This window comes from Sander lucioperca, chromosome 23, assembly GCF_008315115.2.
Source record: "Sander lucioperca isolate FBNREF2018 chromosome 23, SLUC_FBN_1.2, whole genome shotgun sequence".
Taxonomy (NCBI): domain Eukaryota; kingdom Metazoa; phylum Chordata; class Actinopteri; order Perciformes; family Percidae; genus Sander; species Sander lucioperca.
The window spans coordinates 3,067,476-3,081,688 of NC_050195.1; the positions used below are offsets into that span (position 1 = coordinate 3,067,476).

At 42.8% G+C, this 14,213-nt stretch overlaps 1 protein-coding gene across 5 annotated transcripts in view; it reads right to left on the reverse strand.

The window, feature by feature from the left end:
• The window catches only part of LOC116064851 (partitioning defective 3 homolog), a 379,664-nt gene that overhangs the window by 259,774 nt on the left and 105,677 nt on the right, over positions 1-14,213 (reverse strand). The window lies entirely within an intron of this gene.

The following is a 14,213-nucleotide window of genomic DNA, read 5'->3' on the forward strand; positions in this document are numbered from 1 at the left end:
ATCTCGGAGAATAGCGTGGACGCGCTTCACACCGCGCGCGGACACGCGCGCCACACGGCCGAAATGAGAGAAAGAAAAAGAGACGTGGTCCGTCGCTGTCTGGAGGATAACTAGCCAGTTGATATCGCGGGTGTGTGTCCATGAGAACTGTAAGTCGTATAACTTATGTTTTGGGTTTATTTAAGCCTGTTATTGTATTAGTCTATAGTTCTTTGAAGTAAGTTAGCTGGTGATTTTGTTGTTTGAGTTCTTCAGCTGCTAGCTAAGTTGCACGTGCCTGTTGATTCGATATAATGGCGATTGTTGAACGCCCTTGCTCACGTTTGTATTTTATGTGCATTATTTACATAGCCTGTAGCGATGCTAGATGTCAGCTCTGCCATAAGCAGTGACTGTAATCACCTTTGCACATTTGCCCCCCACCCCCTCGCTACCGTTGTCGCTCTTAATACTACGTCATCTTCAAGCGCCGCGGAGCTGCTGCTCTAACAATAATAATAATAATAAATTGAATTTATATAGCGCTTTTCACAAACTCAAAGTCGCTTTACAGGGTATAGATAATAAAGACAAACAAACAAAACAAAACAAAATAAAACAAGATTCAGGCACAGATGAAAAGGGGAGGGGCGTGGGGCTACGGATAGGCAGTGGTGAAGAGATGGGTCTTGAGGTGAGACTGGAAGATGGTGAGGGACTCAGAGGTGCTCTGCCCGGTGCATTCTATAACCACGCTGCAGTGTGCTTATTGCGGTGTATCTGACGGCGAGAGCCACTGACCACGCGTCATTTTACGAGCTGGGAGTAAGAACGGGTTGGATATGATACGCTCTTAAATGCAGTGACAGTACATGGTCTTTTCATATCCCTCGAAGAGAATATGACCTTTACTTGTAACTTTTTCATGACCTTAGGCAACATCACAAGTTATCACAGAGTTTTCAATATTTCATACTTTCCTCCCCGTCCATTATTTCTCACACGCCCGGAGTCGAGCAAACCAACAAAGTGCTTAGTCCTGTATTTTCCCTGCTCATTAAGACCATCAAATATTCATATTATATTCAATAGCTCGAGCACTCTGGCCTGCCATCGCTAGCATTCCAAATAACCCTCAAATGGCACCCCGCAGCGCCTCAGAAGCATATGCATATTTCAGGTGCTGTCACATGGGGTTGATGCAAGGGAAGAGCGCCCTGAAGGCTTGCTAAGGCAAGAACTGAAATGATGACACACACCGCAAAGAAAATGTAATGCGTAACGATGCTGCGACACATGGAATACATCCTCCCGTTTATAACAGTGATGGTGTGCAAGGGCAGTGGAGGAGGGCGGTGCGGAGAGGGAAGGGGAGGGGGGAGTTTATACACAGGAGAGCAGATGTAGAGAAGATGACAGGCTTAAAGAAATATAATCCCCAAACAAGCAAACGCAAGTCCTGAGATTGGTTTACGCTGCTGTTCACGCTAAAACATTAAGTCATCATTTCTTTCACTTTTTTTAAGGCAAAGCAGCTCATAAGACAGATTCACTGCTGGAAGAAGAAGAAAACCCCAAGGTGGGAGGGGTGTTAAAGAAAAGAATGGGCAAAGAGGCAGTGAGAAAATATACAGAGCAAGCAAAGTTTAACCAGATTAGAGACTCATCCCTTTCAAATCCACTCGGCCAAGTTCCCGTCCCTGCCTTTGAAGTTTTTCTCCTGTGTTTGGGGAAATGAATTCACACATATTAGGGCGCCCTGTGTAAGAGCTACCTACGCAGTGCTGACAGAAGGGAAAATTCCTACTACGCCCCCGCCGCGTTCTCCCGTGTATATTAATACCTTATAACCCTTGGTCATATGTACAATTCAACACTATTGAGCCCTGGGAAATAAATAAGACTTTTTTAAAGGCACACAAAAGACCTTCGCTGTCTGCAACTTAAGAGTGAAGGGAGAGAAGGGAGAGGCAGGAGCAAGGGAGGGGGAAATGATGACATATTCAAGAAAGCAATTAGGGTGGGTGTCCATAAGAAAGCTGGAAAAATTATGAGAACCTTATGACCTCGATGGGCTAAATTACCATCAATCACCTGACACTAATTAACACTGCACAGACATGAAATAATGCTGAACTTGTTCCATCAACACGTCTACATTTTTAAACGTAATCATAACAATTATCCTATTCCATTCTAGGTGTACAGAAATGTATTCATTTCATTTCAGTGTGTCTACTTTGAATTCACACCTTTCAAATGTAGTCTAAGATATTCTTCAGTTGCTATACTTTTTGTTGCTTTAAAGGACTTTTAGGTTGAATGCATAGAAAGCAAAGGCTTTATCTAGAATAGTTTGTGTAGTCTAATCATTTTTTTTAGGATATCCTCTATTGATTTCCATAACCTATATTCATTTTGCTGTCTAAACAGAGTTGCTGGGGGCACCTTGAGGTGTTGCACCCTCAAACTGGTCTTAAAGAAATCTAATCAATGCAATGAACCTGTCTGCTCCCCCAGTCTTCATCCAGCCCAGCCCCACTACTCTGCACACCCAATCTAATAATGCCATTCCTCCTCTGCCCTGATTCACATGCAAAACAACAGCCAGACAGTCTGTCTAGGGGCCGAACTCGCAAATACACACGCATAGAGATGAGGATGTGAGGGCACCCACCCATCCATACACACTCAAACTGCAGATATACGCACACGAGCAGAAAAAGTCAGTTTGTGTATTAGTATTCCTCTCCCAAAGCTATATTAGAAAAACCCATATTCTAACAGTGCCTTTCAGAGGGAAATGCCCTTCAATCTTTCATTGGTTATGCACAAAGCCAGGAGAGAGTAATTAAAAACTCCACATCCAGGGACCTCGGCACAGAGAGAGAGAGAGAAAGGGCCAAAAGAAAAAAGGGAACGCTTCAAACATTTCAGGCCTCCCTGGTGGAAAGAGATGGAGGGAATGAGGAGCAGAAAGTGGAGTGGAGCAGACAGAGAGGGAGGGCCGTATCCTTGACAAGGCCATACATCCTCTGTAGTCAAAGCGGATGGAAATCAGGTATTTCATACCTTTAACAAGGCCAGACCCGATCATTAACCAGAAGAATTTAAGCTTTAAGATTTTCGTCTCATAAACGCTGGCCCTAATTACCTAGGTATTATCCGTCTCAGGGTGTTGGTGAAAGGATCTAGAGAAAAGCCCTCTCATCTTTGATTCTCAGAAGAAGACACCAAGAGCTCACATCTAACACTGATATATTACAGAGCTGTGTATTGTAGTTGCACTGAAGATATCTGGACATAGACCTTATTACAGAGAAATATTAAGAGAGACACCTCAGAACACCACATTTGGCCTAGAAAGCCAAGGTACATCACTGATATTTTTTTGTGTGGATTTGTACTTTAATTTCATTGTGTGTGTTATGTTTGCCTGTTTTTGGTTAAGACGGCTTTCTATCATATACTAAGTGTGATATCACTCTCAGGATCAAGAATATAAGAGTGAGTTGTGCAAAACAAAGGGACTAAGACTGACTTTCTGGCTTTGAGGTGCATATCTGGTTGCCAAATGAGGGTGTTGGTCTCCCTCCTGGGTGGCCTTTGCCCTGTCACCTGTGATGGCCCTCGGTGAGCTGCCTGATAGCCCGGGGCCATGGACCAACAACAGAGGCTGTATGTGTGCACAGACTACTTTATATACAAAGAGAAGCACTTTCAACTTGTACGACTGAAAGCAACACCTTACGTGGAATACATGAATAAGTCATGCTGTGCATTCAACTCTAATTTAATGAATATAATTTAAGAAAACATTCTAGTTTAAACTAGAGAGCAAGAAGAAATCGTGTTTTACAAGTAGGACAAATCTAACATGTGAAAACTTTATCACATTACAGAAACACCAATGGATGTTGATTATCTTCAATCAGAAATGAAGACAGTGGGTGTGTTAAAATGTGCTCTGGACTGAGAGACAACAACATGTATTGTTTGCATCAGATACTACCAGGAGCTAGATTATCTCCTGTTCCTAGCTTAATGGGGCACTGCACCATTTTACACGGGAAGATCCGTTAACTAATCATGAGGAGTATTACTCAGCTAGTGAAAAGAGTTGTATGATGTCTTACTTGGCTCTGATTTTTATTTTTATTTTTTAAGTTGTAAGAAAATAACCCGGATGATGTCATCACAGTCATCTCAGCTTGGGCTTGGAGACGACAAATTTAAACCAGAAAGCCTGCATTACAAACTGGGTACATGGAGAGTTTGAAAGATGTGGGCGTTTACCAGGCAGGAGAGGTCTAATGAAAAATGGTATCAAGTTGCATTATGGAAAATGTTGGAAATGGAAGTGCTACATTAATTGATGAAATACCTCTTTAACTTTACAAATCTTCTAATAAAAATGAAAAGAAAAAGTTTTAATGACCAAAAATAATTCTTCAGTATATATATTTTTGGTATAACCACCTAACCAAAAACAACAAATCAATACACACTATTATACACACACATACACTTTTCATAGAGCACAAAGAGGGCAGCTGGACAGTGTACTAGTGGAGCCTAATACCTACTTCTCTTCCAGGCACTTGGACACCTGAGCACGCACGCACACACGTGCGCACATACGCACGCACATACGCACGCACACACACACACACACACACACACACACACACACACACACACACACACACACGCACACAGAGCCTGGTTACCATATCCCTACCTGTCGTTTAGCTGAGCAGCTGCCAGTGTTGAGCCACTAAGCCAGTCAGCTTGTTAATCAGCCTGTCACGTGCTCAGCAATACTGCTAATCAGCTAGCCAACCAGCTAGTCAGAAAATGAGTAAGTCAACTAATCCCAAGCTACTGAGTCATTCAGCTAGTTAGTGAGCCAGGCAACCAGTTAGTCAACCTATCAGTCGATGTATTGGCTACATCAGCTACCAGTTTCACACAAAGTGCTCAGCCAGACAGCCAGTTATTAAGCCAACTAGTGACGCAGCCATCTAGGCAGCCAGCAAGGAGATGACCAAGTGGACCTAAACACCCCACTGTTGGCACTGAACTAGGCAGAGGCAAAACTAACACCCACAACGCACACACACACACACACACAACACACAACTAGCCAGTGGGGACAGCACTGTCATTATCTGCCATCTGCAGGCCTGAGTGGCTTTAGCCTGGAGGGAGAGGAAACGAAGAGGAGGGAAGACAAGCAGGGAGAGAGGATGCCTGTCCTTGTGTGTGTGTGTGTATGTGTAGTTTGGGGGAGGGGGGCACAATGTGAGAAATGACACGCTCTCCCTCACACACCGAAACGCACGAAAAAGACAACAAAGAAATGGCTTTGTGCCCACACTGGGAACATACTGGTTTTGCTTTGAGAGAGAGAGAAGTAGACTAGAAGAAAGCAATTACAGCAGTGTGCTCAAAAAGGACAACCTGACAGACAAAACACCATTACAAGTGTGTGTGTGTGTGTGTGTGTGTGTGTGTGTGTGTGTGTGTGTGTGTGTGTGTGTGTGTGTGTGTGTGTGTGTGTGTGTGCTTGTGTGTGTGTGTCTGTGTCTGTGTGTCTGTGTGTGGATGCTTTGCACATAGCACATAACTCTTTAGATAGATGTTGGTGTTAATAACAATTCTTTTTTCCTCCAGTTTAACTTTATGTGTTATGTATTCACTGAAGCGGCCTAATTTAATACGTTTAAGGTGTGAGGGGTTCTGCTATGTGCAAAAACTTTAAGCCTGGGGAATTAAGGCATGCACAAGGCAGGATGAAGAGTCTGACGAGTGTAACGCTAGCAAGAAAACTCTGCATTGAAGCTTCAGACTGAATAACAAGGACACAGGCTACTGAGATATTGAGTGTGTTTTTCTGCTGCTTCTTCCTCTACATGCTGTTTCTCTGGCTGCCATGGGCTGAAGCCAAGCGCATCAATTCACAGAGCTCAGCACCTCTATGGCACTAAGGGTCTGGCTGTGAAGAAGTGTGTGTGTTATGGTGTGTTGCAGTCAGATTTGTGTAGAAAGAGACTTGCATCCTGGAGTCTAAAAGAAAGTCAGTCATACTACCATAGCTGCAGTGAGTGAGGGCTGGTGAGAGTGGAGTTCCCGCAGTTGGTCTTTTTTGTCTATTTGTGTGTGTCAGAGGTGACTACTTCTCAGTCTGGCTCTTTTCAAAGTCAGAGAGGAACAGGTCAGCACACTATTTGTCAAAAAACATACTACTACTGACAGCTTTCGGCCGTTAAATAAATACTCTCAGACAAAACATTGACAGCTAAGAATAAAATCAACTCAAATCTCAATGTATCAGTGTTTGCTACAAAAAAACAGCGCACTGTCTCACAAATGACAAAACTAGTCATTCAAGCATGAGACATAGCCTTGAATCTAACATTCCAAAGAGTATGTGGAATTCAATTTCTTAGCCCTTCATCCCAAAAGTGAAACATTTCTGTAAGTCCCTCATTCCTCTCTGTTCTGTCTCCAAACACCCTTTTGAAATAGAGGTCCAACTCTCAGTCACCCTCTCTGTTCTTTCCAACTGGAGGTCGGTGTCTTAGCAAGGCAGCTTGTGCCCTCTAGTGCATGTCACACTCCAAGTACCTTGCAAGTAATTGTACTCTCTCCTGATATCCTACCACTTCTACATGCTCTGGCAATAGAACAGAGGAAGTGGATGTCAAGGTACATTAAATGTAAATCTGGTTTTACACCTACGGGGCTATTCAAATTTCTCTCAAAGTGCAGTTTTTCCACATCCACAGTATGTCTCTCAAAAGATATCAAAAACATATATCGAGGCAGGCCAATAGTCTGTGTTGATCTGTATTTTCAGCTTCACTGGATGAGCCCTCTTGCTAAAGAACAATACTTTCACGACTGGATAGCTACGAGTAAACTCTAAGAGCAAATGCATCTGTACACTTAGTGTGAGAGAAGGTACACGAGGACACAGTGCGCCCCACCCTGTGCATAATAGGAGGTTACAAGACGATGTGGGGGTGTATGTCTGGGGAGTACTGCTGAACTCCCGTAACCTCAATTATTCAGCATTAGGCCCTGCTATTGATTTCCTGTTGGATCGACTTACTGAGTCGCGAGCGTTGGGACAGTGACATGCTATAGCCTTCCCTGGGAGGGATCTTTAAGAATGAATGGATGGATGGGAGTCTGTTAAGAGGGAGAGACAGAAGAGATACAGATCCACGGGAGAGGAGGGTGTAATTAAAGATACCCCTTATCAAGGCTGTGATAGATGAAGATGTCACTAGTTCGTGCCTAGTCAGGCAAGGAGACTGGTTAGTTTGGCTAGACAACCTTGGAGAGGGAGGGTGATGTTGCGTTCAGGGCAGAGGGTTCCCATGACTGTGGCTCCTACTGAGGGAGGAACAATATTTATGTTAGAAAGGAAAACTCTATGGCTGTCATATATGCGGGGGAAGACTAATTGGTTGAGGATATGGGGTATTATTACTGATGTTAAGGTTTTGGGGGAGTTGGGACATGTTCTCAAGCGTCCATCAGTGCCCAAGCTGACCTCAGTGAAAACAAATAACATAGCTATGCCAGGCAAAGTCAGCCTCAATAATTCTCACACTGACCAGGACCATCAGCTGTGAAAACAAGTGACAACAAGAAAACAACACAGCGTTTACATTAATACAAGCGGAATAACTTGCTTTCTCTTTTACCAGCTAGGTGTAAATCTGGTCATATGTAGGTCTGTCTTCTTCTGTACCTGGCTCCATGGTCAGCCATGGGTCAAGTTCCAAATAGAACAGATGGCAAGAGTTGCCTTTCTGCAGTTTCTCCTTGGCCCAACCTTGAGAAGCTGTGCTGGGCTGAGCAGAGCACTGATCTGGCCTGAGCTGGTTTGGAGGTTGAAGACCGGCGGGGGCAGATCTGAGGCCCACCGCCTGACGGAGCGTACGCTAATTTCAGGAGACTGGGGTAGATGTTGGGTTTTGAGGTGTTGGGAAAGGTGAGAGAGTGCTGGAGTGAAGATATCTTCAGACTGTATCTAGTGTTGAATTTCAAAATCTCACTTGTCTTTCTTAAAAAGCTGTGCCTTTGTATATAAACATCTACTTTTCACTGATTAAAGACACACAGAGCTATTCCACACAAATACTGTAGTATTTCTGTATTCTGCCACGGTACAATGTAATGGTCTGAAGTTGATCACAAGTTGGAATCAACTTCAAAGTATTGTTGAAAAAGTCAACTGGTAGTCTAGTTTGTATGATGAGGAGAGTTTGGAACACAAAAACTAAGCCCCTCTATTGTTGTATGTACGGTGTATGTCTGCTTCTCTAGTGTTGTTGTTTGTGTTGTGTATTGTATGTTGTAGGACGCATTGTGTATTTATACTCATTTATTATATATAAGTATTACATAACTACTGCATTGCAGAGTTACAGCGTGTGTTTTTATCATCAAATAAAATCACATTTCAAAAGTGCATTAAAGAAAGATGAACGATCTCACTACACTGACATGTTTTGGACCTTGTTTTAAGATAAACAATATTGATTTTGTGACCAAACTTGATTTTTTTTTTTAACATGCATAACTTCTAAATGTAAAAAAAAAAAAAATTAAGATTGGTCAGGGAGGTTGGTTGGAGGAGTGTGAGGTAATGGTAGGTTATGGGTGAACGGGGTGAGGCTGGCTGGGTTCTTGGCAGTGAGTAGCTGAGAGTTAGCTGTCGGCGATGCGGCTCCACCTCCTAATCAACACTTAATTGGCAGTGTTGATGACAAGTCCAGGCCATAGGGCAGACCACAGCGACTGTTTACTGCTCTCTCCTCTTTTCTCTGCAAATGAAGGCAGTGCGCTAACCAAATGTCTATGTATCTACCTGAGCGTGTCTACGGTATGAGACTGTTCAGTGATTGGAGGCCTGTTTTGACCTGGTTCATACCTGTCAACATCTACTTTGCAGTTACTGTAACGGTTCTCATATTTTGGCAACACAGATCTGTCATAATTCATTGGGGCTTTACTGTATTTGTCAGTCAACTGCACAGATGAAAAGGCACCATAATTACAATACGTTGCAGAAATCATCCAAATATGATAAGTAGGGTTATCGCGGATACTACCTGTCAAGACTTGGCCCTGAGTTTGAGACACATCAAATAGTTGTGAGCGTAGCAGCCTGGAGGCAAAATTCATTCTGATCCACAACACATAACCGAATACGGAAAAAAACAACAACATTCAACTGTTCTCGCCCCGGCCTGAGAGGGTTATACAAAACACCAAAGAGATTTTCAGCCGTGAAATGAAGAGGGAGATAAAGAGAGCTAGATGGAAAGACAAAATAAAGACCTGCACTTCACAAGATGGCAGAGAGCACTGTGCTGGCTCACACAAGGTGGCATGAATGTAAATCAGCTCATGGATCATGCTGTCAGCCACAGTCAGGGTAGAGAGGAGAGGCGCTGCACCTCTCTCCAGTCCACAACAAGCATATTCTCTACTTTTGTCTGTCCACACTTCATATTCTATTCTATCTCTTAATGCACTTTTCATTTACTTCATTTCACATTTAGTTTTTGCTTTCTTTCTGACTGCTTTGTTATCTCTGCCTGTGTCTCCGTTTTTCTTTCTTTCTTTCTTTCTTTTTCTTTTTCAAAACTCAACCTCATTATCATCTCAATATCGCTTTCAAAAATTACGATTCCAGTTAGAATCGTTTCTTTATTGGAATCGTTTGGAATCGTTTAGAGGATTTGGTTTCAAATCCGATCATCGCTTCCCAATTTAATATGCGCAAGTTTTGGTTTCCGAAGCGGCCAGGCGCTTGTTGTGTTGCAGCCTTGGAGCACAGTAAGCAGCGCTCTAGTGTGGCTTTATTTTACGTTGAAAAAGCTGTAAAACTGCAAACCACCATTGAATCAAAATAAAACGTTCCTCTTATTCGTGAAAATAGGCATGTGACCCGCTTCAACTCCACCCCTCAAAGAATCGGAATCGAGAATCGATAAGAACCGGAATCGAAAGGAAGAATCGGAATTGGACTGCCAGTGGCTGCCAGAGTAAAGGACTAGGAGCTAGTAGGTGAGCGAGTGAGTTTGTCAGTGTTATTGCATTCTATAATGACATTTTAAGTGAGGGCATTCTTTGTTAGGGTTTTGAGATTCTTGAATTAAAGATTAGAAGGTGGGTTTGGGATGGGACCTGAATTACTTTTTTATGAATTAAAATGAAATGAAACAAAGACACATAGAAAGAGCTTGACGCAGAAAGATAGATGATCATTCACACTCCATCCCTCCACAAGACAGAGGCAAGTGTTTCTGGCCAGAGCAACACTAGCCTGCTCTGTACCACCACCATGCCAACACCAGCTGGAGATCCAGCTCCCCCTCTGTTGTACACTGCTGCAAATCCCCTCCGCCATTCTCAAAGGCTCCTTTGGAAAGTGGGGCACGCGCTAGGAGCCAAAATGTCAGCTCTTCTACTAGGTGGACAGCTGATCTGCCAGGCGGGTAAGGTAGCAGTGTCTTGAGGTGCCATAAAAAGCCTCCCAAGAGCATAATCTCCCCCTTCAGAAGATGTGTAAGCTGCAGCTTTCAAGGAGAAGAATCAGCAGATTTCTCAGCAGGAAAACAGAAGCCTCTGACACCCAGTGACACGTCTTAGGAAAGAGACTCCTGACAAATTCTAAGTGCATGTAAAACCTGTCCATACTTTGATAAAGCTACAGAGAACATGACTTCTGGGAAAGAAATCTTTTGACAACATTAAAGGAAAGCCATTAACCAGACACTGGCAAGGCCAAAGTTAGCTTTTTCTCAGTTTTTCATGCTGGTATTTCAAACACTGAGCTCTTGACAAGAGCACTCCAAATCACATTTATTCAGATTGAGGTTGGTTGGAGGAGTCACTGAAGAGGCACTGTAATAGGTTGATCTTTAGTTGTGCTTCAGTCATGTTTTGACACTGAGGTCTTTGTCAGAGAAGTTTTTATTTTAGCTCCAGCTGTGGACTATGCACTGAGATAAGAGTTAGAGTATAGGATAATGTGCTATTTGGAAGATCTAATGGCAATCACTGCCAAGATGTTTTCCATAATACTGACTTCTCACAGACATCTAACAACATCTCCATAATGTCATCGAATGCAGGCTATTTAAACTGCATCACAGCATTGGCCCTGTATCTAAAGAGGTCATGTGTAAAGAGGAAGAGAAGCACTGGAGATCTTTCTTTTAAAGTAAGAGATGGCTGATACAAGCAGAGGTGGCCAAATTTGAGATTTCCATGAGCTGTGTGACCATGTTTCCACTCCTAACTCATGTTTTATAGAACACTTTATGAATTAATTGTGTGCCTAGGGAAGGGGGTGACGATGAAGACCATGGGTGAGTGAAATGCCGATGGCACAAGAGAGAAGTTTTCCTTTACTTAGAGTGAGTTGTGTGTGGGTGAAGAGTACAGACGTCTAACTGTCCTTGGAAAATCTCATTAACAGCTAACTGTAAATCCGTACAAGCTTTCAAGATAAAAAAAAGGCATATTCTGGCTAAGTTCATGTTACAGTTAAAATGCATTTTTTATGTAAAGAATGAATGATTCAGAGTAGAGATTAAAGCCATTGACTTTTATAAGGAAGTTGAAAGAAGATAACTGAGGCAGGCAAAACACAAAAACATGTGTGTCTGTGTGATACATGATGTGTGTGCGTGCATGTGTGTCTTTTCTCCAGGGCCACCTAATGGGAGAACATAAGCCAGAACACCTCTAAACAAGGCATGACAGCACCCAGGCAAACCTGTGCTATTTATGGGCCACATACACCGCCCTAATTCACCTTTCTCCTGTTTGTCTCCTGTTAGCAGTCCTTCAAACCAATTAACACCTAAACAACCATTCAGGTCTGATTCCAAACGGCTGGATGCAATTAGAAGAAGGAAACATGGCCACTTATGGCAGGAAGGGGGATTTAAGACACTGGGCTGGGAATTGAGACTACTGTTGGTTAGCCTAATAATTGGAATGGTAGACAGTGGTGGCTGATAACTGTGAGTGCAAATGCAGGGTATAAGGCAAATACAAAATCATTCCTTCCCCAGATTTAAACTTGGTACAATCTATAGGTGTTAAGAATTAGGAGGACAATGTTACACTTAAATATACAAAGACTGGAGGTATGATGGTCCTGCATGCTGTCTCGTGGTGTGTGTATTTTTTTCTCTTCACTTTAAGGGTCCCATGGGAAAAGACGGCAAAGGCGGCACTGTACTCTGATCTCCAAAGGCTCCGCCCCATCCAGATTATCGCTATGTGGGACTGGCGCCAGCGGTTTTGGCTTGCCTCACGTTCCCAGCATTGCCCCCTTCAGCGAGGTTGTGTTAGGCGCGCACGTCACGGTACTCATTAGCGTCAAAACAAAGACAAGCCGATGCTGGTCTGAATCACGACCGCCAACCAAGATCTGAAAATGTGTGCCGGAAATATTACAGTAGGCTTCGCAGCACGACTCTTTGTGGAGGCCTTTGAATACAAGGTGCATTTTCACATCTGGGGCAAAGGTTTTTACCTCTAAAGCATTCCATTCTAAAGCAAACAGCATCCAAGCCTTTTTATGTGCATTTTCCCACCTATAATAAACAGATATATAAATAAACAGAGTCAGACTAAAGTAATGAGCAGTTGTGCCGTCTGATGGTTAGAAAGATTGTCCTGCTTCCTAGAAATCACAGGTTTGTTACCTGCCACCGACATGTGTCTCCACGCTACAAGTCAAGTTTTAAATTGTAGAAATAGAGCACAAAATTACATATTAAAATATTTGAAAGGGGCCTAGACCCTTGCTTCATTAGGCTGTCATACGGCTCTTTGAGAGAGGTTCCAAAAAATATAGTGACCGTTTTACAGCCCTCCTTTTCCAATGATAGTGTATCCATTCCTGGGAGCTTGCTTCTTGCACGAACAGACATGCAATAGATGGCGTGTGTACAGTGATAATAATAACATTACCATAGTAAGTAATATGTATATGTACAGTGCATAAACCTGTATCTAAAAAACATGAATTAGTGTTAGAACTCCATGATACATTTCTGTATTCTCATTTCTTCCAGCAAGAAGGCAACATCAGTCTTGTGACAGCACTGAACTGGGCCAGCCTTCCCTCTCCCCTTTGTGTGCTGTAAATTATTTATTCCTACCAGAGGCCAATACATACAGCTTAACTATATGATGGACTAATGAGGGCTATTGATCGAATAATTGATTGCTTTATGCATGGCCTAACTGACTGCACACTGATCCATTTGGGCAGCTCATTACTTAATATGCATTATTCAGAGCTAACCACTAACCAGTGGAGATTCCAGTATCATCTGCAGAATGAATGTCAACAAGAATATAATAGCCGAGTCCAAGCCACATCAAAGCCTCAATGACTCTTTCAGTGCAGTGAATAAACACAGCGCTGAAGAGTGGTGAGAGCAATGCAACTACCTGGTTTGGTTTATGACACAGGGCCAGTAAAGTCTTATATTTATCCTACCTGCTCTTACCTTGACTGTAACTTCTTGTATTCCCTATGCTGCTTTTTTATGTTGTTTACCCACTTGCTTTATCCATCCTTGACTATTTTGGCCTTCTAATCCCATAAAGATTGACAGATCCATCAACACAGACCTTTAGTCAACAGAACTCTGCCTTTCAAATAGGAGACTACAGTATGTTTGGCTTGCATCCTAGAGAGGCATCAAATAATGCGCTCTTTGAGTTTTTCCCACAGATTTAGAGGTGAATCACAACACAACTGTCTCCTCTTCTCCTTGTCTGGTAACAAGACCCAAGAAAAAACCCTCTAGAGAGTTCTTTATGAGAAGTAAATTACTAAACGCCCACACACTGTCTCTGACCTGTACTGGCTTTCTGGCTTAACTATAAGGGCTTGGGTTGCAACACAGCTGGCTGGCCCACATCTAGAACTTGGACTGTATCATCGTGCTCACTTAGCATCATTCCTGCGAGTGATGGTTCAAGAAACACTGGCAATTTACTGTACATATGTGATTACACAACACTACTATTCAGTCTGCTGTCTAACTGAATAACAAACCAGGGTTATAAACTGGTTGCCTGGCCTACTTTTCCTGTCCCCTTTTTTTCTATTTTCTGTGGTGCTATCAGACATGCTTTCATTCCACAGTAAACCATGTGCATTGACCATTTGACAG